The following is a 6,213-nucleotide window of genomic DNA, read 5'->3' as shown; positions in this document are numbered from 1 at the left end:
TAAAATGATTTAAGGGGTGCCTGGGTGGCTCAGTCTGTTAAACATCTGACTCTTGATTTCGGCTCAGGTCATGATCTCAGGGTGGTGGGATTGAGACCCACATTGGGCTCCACGCTCAGCAGGGAGTCCCTTCAGATTCTCTCTCCCTCTGCCCCTTGCCCCACTTGGTGTCTCTCCTCTCTCCCTAAAATAGATAAATTTAAAAAAAAATTTTTTTAATGATTTAACAAATGATTAAAGGAAAAATGTTAGGAATCAGAACTCCAAAGAATAAGACATTATAGGGGGGTAGATGTGTAGAAGAACCAAGTAGAACTTTTTAAAAATGAAACATGCACTCCATGAAACAAACTTTTTTTTTTTTGAGAGAGAGAGAGCGCAAGAGAGTGAGGGGGGAGGAGGGGGCGAGGGAGAGGAGAGAGAGAATCTTAAGCAGGCTCCACTCTCAGTGCAGAGCGTGACACAGGGCTCAATCTCACAATCCTGAGATCAAAATCAAGAGTCGAAATCAAGAGTCGGATGCTTAACTGACAGAGCCACCCAGATGCCTCGAAACAAACTTTTAAAAAGGAAATGAGTTACATAGCAGGTTAAAATAGCTAAAATCAAAACTAGCCAGCTGGGAGACATGTCTGTGGAACAGATTCTCTATGCCCATAATGCACAGAGAGCTAAAATGAGGGGAAGTTAGAAGGCATCGAAGAAAGAATAACAGAAGTGAACACAGGTCTAGGAGGATCCTCTAAGGAGAAAGAAAGAACAGGGGAAGGGCAATATTTAAAGACATAACGATGACTATATTTTCAGAACTGTCAAAAGACACAAGTTTAAAGATTCAAGAAGCACAAACCCAACCTATGCTTAGAAATGGTAAGTCTTCATTTTGAAACCATCACAGTGGGGCGCCTGGGTGGCTCAGTCGTTAAGGGTCTGCCTTCGGCTCAGGTCATGATCCCAGTGTCCTGGGATCGAGCCCCGCATCGAGCCCCGCATCGGGCTCCCTGCTCAGCGGGAAGCCTGCTTCTCCCTCTCCCCTCCCCCTGCTTGTGTTCCCTCTCTCACTCTGTCTCTGTCAAATAAATAAATAAAATCTTTTAGGGGCGCCTGGGTGGCTCAGTCATTAAGCGTCTGCCTTCAGCTCAGGTCATGGTCCCAGGGTCCTCGGATCGAGCCCCGCATCGGGCTCCCTGCTCAGCGGGAAGCCTGCTTCTCCCTCTCCCACTCCCCCTGCTTGTGTTCCTTCTCTCACTCTGTCTCTGTCAAATAAATAAATAAAACCTTTAAAAAATAAATAAATAAATGAAATCTTTAAAAAAAAAAAAAACAAAAAACCATCACAGTGAATGTGCAAAACAAAAGCAAAAACGGAAAAGAAAAAAAAAAGTTTAAAGCTACCAGAGGGGAAAAAATGCTGATTATCTAACCATAATGATGAGGGAGCAGAAGGCAAGCTGAGGACAAATCACAGCTGACACCCCACAACCACCCTCCAGCCCCCCAGCCCCTCCACACCCAACTCCTGGGTGGGATATGTGTGACATTCCTCCAGGAAACTCCTGTCTTTTTTTAATTCATTTGAGAGAGAGAGACAGAGCACAAACAGGGGGAGAGGCAAAGGGAGAGGGAGAGGGAGAAGCAGACCCCCAGTTAAGGTGGACCTCAATCCCAGGACTTAGACATCATGCCCTGAGCCACCCAGGGGACCCTCCAGGCTGTCTTAATGTTAATGCTTTGTTAGAGGGAAAAACAACCTTAGCTTGACAATAGCAAGGCCTCCAGTGTCCTCAGGGTCTTCTTTAGCAAATGAAAGTCCTTTTGGGGGCGCCTGGGTGGCTCAGTCGTTAAGCGTCTGCCTTCGGCTCAGGTCATGATCTCGGGGTTCTGGGATCGAGTCCCACATCGGGCTCCCTGCTCGGCAGGAAGCCTGCTTCTCCCTCTCCCACTCCCCCTGCTTGTGTTCCTGCTCTCGCTATCTCTCTGTCAAATAAATAAATAAAATCTTTAAAAAAAATAAAAATTAAAAAAAAAAAGAAAGTCCTTTTGGATACCTCCCTTTTTCCTTACCTCCCCCAACTCCCAAGTATATAATCAGCCATTACTCACAACCCCAGGGTGGCAGCTTTTTCTGCCCGCAGGTCTTTAATAAAAATCACCTTTTTACACCAAAGATGTCTCAAGAATTCTTTCTTGGCCATTGGCTCGGGACCTCACCAATATTCCAAAACTACATCAGTAAGACTGACAGCAGAGCGGTGGTGCCTCCTGGCTGGCTCAGTCAGAGGAGTATGCAACTCTCTTTTTTTTTTTTAAAGATTTTATTTATTTATCTGAGAGAGAGAGAATGGGAGACAGAGAGCATGAGAGGGGGAGGATCAGAGGGAGAAGCACACTCCCCGCTGAGCAGGGAGCCCGATGTGGGACTCGATCCCGGGACTCCAGGATCATGAACCGAGCCGAAGGCAGTTGCTTAACCAACTGAGCCACCCAGGTGCCTCATGGAGCATGCAACTCTTGATCTCGGGGTCATGAGTTTGAGCTAACTTAAAAAATAAAAAGAGTTCTAGGGTCCTTATCTTGTTTGGAATTAATTTTAGGCTTTGTTGAATCAAAAATGCATGCTGGATACTGAATGACAATTTCTAAAATACTTTAAATAGAATTATTATAAGAAAGGTTGGGGGAAGGAATAAAAGGTATTGACCAATTTAATACAATGACATAAATAATTCAAATACATCAGTAATCACAATAAATGCAAATGGACTAACCTGCCAATTAAAGGGTTATATGATTATATGCTATTAATAATATTTAACCATCTGCTATTCGCAAGAGGCTCACCTAAAAATACAAAGATTCAGAAAGGCTAAATGTAAGGAAATGAGGGGAAAACATGCAAGGCAAAAGAAAGCTGGTGTGCAGGTGTGTCCCACACATTAGTATGGACATAGTCAAGCAGACTTTAAGTCAAAAACAGAACAAAACAAAACACTAGTAGGAATAAAGAGGGTCACTACATGATGTTAAAAGGATCAGTTGACCAAGAAGATAAAAGAATTTAAACGTGTATGCCCATAACAACAGTCTCCAAATACACAATGCAAAAATTTACAGACTTATGAAAATAAATTTGACAAATCCACAATCACAGTGAAAGACATTAAAATACCTCCCCCACCAGTTGAGAGCTAGATCAAGCAGACAAAAATTGGTATGGACAAAAAAGATTTAAACGACCTTCATAGGGGCGCCTGACTGGCTCAGTCGGAAGAGCGTGGGATCCTTGATCTTAGGGTCGTGAGTTGGACCCCAATGTTGAGTGTAAAGATTACTTAAACAAAAAATCCTGGGGCACCTGGGTGGCTCAGTCAGTTAAGCATCTGATTTTGGCTCAGGTCATGATCTCAGCTCAGGTCATGATCTCGGTGTCCTGGGATGGAGCCTGACGGTGGGCTCTGTACTCTGCAGGGTGTCTGCTTTTCCCTTTCACTCTCGCTCTGCCCCTCCCCTTGCTCAGGCTCTCAATCTCCCCCCACCCTCTAATAAATAAATAAATAAAATATTTAAAAAAATAAAAAAATCTAAAAAACAAAATAGAAATAAACTACCCTCATAAAGCTCCATATGTGATAATTACAGAATACACATGGACCAGTTTCAAAAACTGACCACATGCTAAGTTAGAAACAAGTCTTAATAAATACCAAAAATTGGGCGCCTGGGTGGCTCAGTTGTTTAAGCGACTGCCTTCGGCTCAGGTCATGATCCTGCAGTCCCGGGATAGAGTCCCGCATCAGGCTCCCTGCTCGGCAGGGAGTCTGCTTCTCCCTCTGACTCTCCCCCTCTCGTGCTCTCTATCACTATCTCTCTCAATAAATAAATAAAAATCTTTAATAAATAAATAAATACCAAAAAATTACTATCATGCATATCATATTCTCTGGCTACATTACAATATAGAGAGAACTCAGTGAGACAAAACATAAGCAAATCCCCATGCATTCAAAACTTGAAAATAGGGGCGCCTGGGTGGCTCAGTTGGTTAGGCAGCTGCCTTCGGTTCAGGTCATGATCCCAGGGTCCTGGGATCGGGTCCTGCATCGGGCTCCCTGCTCAGCGGGGAGTCTGCTTCTCCCTCTCCCTCTGATCTCTCTCGCTCTCACTCTCTCGAATAAATAAATTAAAAAAAAAAAAAACTTGAAAATACACTTCTCAGCATTTACTAGTCAAAGAAGAAATGAAAACGCCATATAACAAAACTGGGAGGATATGGCTACAGGAATACGTAAGGCAAAATTCATAACCTTAAATACACATGTTAGAAATAAAGACCAAAAGTCAGTGAGCTGGGCAGTCAACTCAGAAAGTTAGAGGGGGATAAAACAAAACAGAAAAATCCCAAAGAAAGAATAAAAGAAACAATAAAATTGAGAACAAATGAAAGAGGGGCCTCCAACCCAAAATTGGGTCTTTTAAAAGCCTAATAAATCCTTTGGCAAAAGATGTAAAGAGAGAGAGAGAATAGAAATAAAAACTATTGGAAGGAAAAAGGACCATATTATAGATACAGGAGAGGTTGCACTATGAACCACTTCAGGATAGTAAATTTTAAATCTTACGCGGAATAGGTAATGTCTTTTTTTTTTAATTTAAATTCCATTAGCCAACTTATAGTACATCATTAGTTTCAGATGGAATAGGTAATATGTCTTAAAAATATAACTTACCAGGGCGCCTGGGTGCCTCAGTCAGTTAAGCATCTGCCTTCAGCTCAGGTCATGATCCCAGGGTCCTGGGATCAAGTCCCTCCTCAGGCTCACTGCTCAGTGGGGAGCCTGCTTCTCCCTCTTCTCTGCCGCTCCATCCTGCTCGTGCTCTATCTCTCCCTCTCAAGTAAATAAACGAAGTCTTTAAAAAAAAGAAGAAGAAAACTCTGATAAGTGAATGTTTAAAAAAAAAGTAACTTATCAAAATGTATTTAAGAACCTGAAAAACCATGGGCACCTGGATGGCTCAGTTGGTTGAGTGTCAGACTTTGGCTTCAGCTCAAGTCATGGTCTCAGGGACCATCGAGCCCCACGTCGGGCTCCAAGCTCAGCGGGGAGCCTGCTTGAGATTCTGTCCCTCTGCCCCTGTTTGCTCTTTCTCTCTCTCTAAAATAAATAAATAAATCTTTAAGAAAAAAAGGAATCGAAAACTCAAATCTGTAACCATTTCTGAAATGGGTAGTTTAATACCCAACCACCCACTGGTTCTAGTGAGGGAATGGATAAGTACATTGTGGTTTATTCATACAATGGAATACCATATAGCTGTTCAAAAGAACGAACTTGTTCCACAAACATCAACATGAGTCAATCCGAGAAATATACTTTGGGATGGAAGTGTACAAAAGGAACCAAAAAGGAACGGTACAGTCTGATACCACTGTATAAAATGGTAGCATACAAACCCAGTGGCCGTCCTGGCTCCTTAGAGAGGAAAAGGCTGTATGTAAGTCAGCAGGGAGAGGTGGGGGCCATGGAGCCCAGCATGGCCCGAGGGGGCTGATACTCCGCTCCAGTGCCTGGTGCCACAAACAAATAAAAGCCCACAGTCATCAGATCTTCCCAGTGTTTGAAGACAAACAAGAAATCAAGACATTTGAGCGAATTATGTTCCAATTCTTTGAAAGACTTATGTCGGGGGTGGAGAGTCTTCTGTAGGAGGGTAAATTTGGTCCATGGATCCCCAGGTTGTGACTTTGGCCCAAGCCACAAGAAGTCAGGTCTAGGTTTGAGAAGCAGCTCTGGGGAGGACCGGCCGATCAGCGAGCCTGGGAGCAACCTCGATTCTGCCCAGTGAGTAAATGACTCCACCCCTGTGACCTCAGGCGTCACGAGGCCATACTACACCACCACAGGTTACTTGGCTAGGGTCCTCAGAGCCAAGGGGCCCCCAGCTACGGCCCTGGGCATCCCTTCCTTCTTCTCCCTGCTCCATCCCCCTCTTGTGACCCAGAGGCCTAGGGAGCCAGACCTCAGGTGTCCAGAGGCCAAAAGGCTAAAATCAGTCTTGTGCTAAAGGAGACAACTGTCCAGTGGGGAAGGGAGGTAACGTAAATGACCAGCTGCCACAGTACTGCCTGACGACGCGATCAAAGGGGCACACCTGGGAGAAACAAGGAAGTTTTCATATTGTAATAATCACAGTAATAAGTTCTTTTTTTTTTTT

The 6,213-nt window shown here is 43.9% G+C and overlaps 1 long non-coding RNA gene across 1 annotated transcript; it reads right to left on the bottom strand.

Annotated features, from left to right (window-relative positions):
• Positions 1–3,906: 3,906 nt before the first annotated feature.
• Positions 3,907–6,206, bottom strand: LOC145720037 (uncharacterized). Its single transcript, XR_014142761.1, has 3 exons — positions 5,453–6,206; positions 5,005–5,153; positions 3,907–4,908 (listed from the first exon to the last, which is right to left on the bottom strand). It is a non-coding gene; the product is annotated as an uncharacterized LOC145720037 (long non-coding RNA).
• Positions 6,207–6,213: the final 7 nt, after the last annotated feature.

The sequence above is a fragment of the Leptonychotes weddellii genome, unplaced genomic scaffold, assembly GCF_054177405.1.
Source record: "Leptonychotes weddellii isolate Sample4059 unplaced genomic scaffold, ASM5417740v2 HiC_scaffold_9491, whole genome shotgun sequence".
NCBI classification, from domain to species: domain Eukaryota; kingdom Metazoa; phylum Chordata; class Mammalia; order Carnivora; family Phocidae; genus Leptonychotes; species Leptonychotes weddellii.
This window is presented reverse-complemented; position numbering and strand designations above follow the sequence as displayed.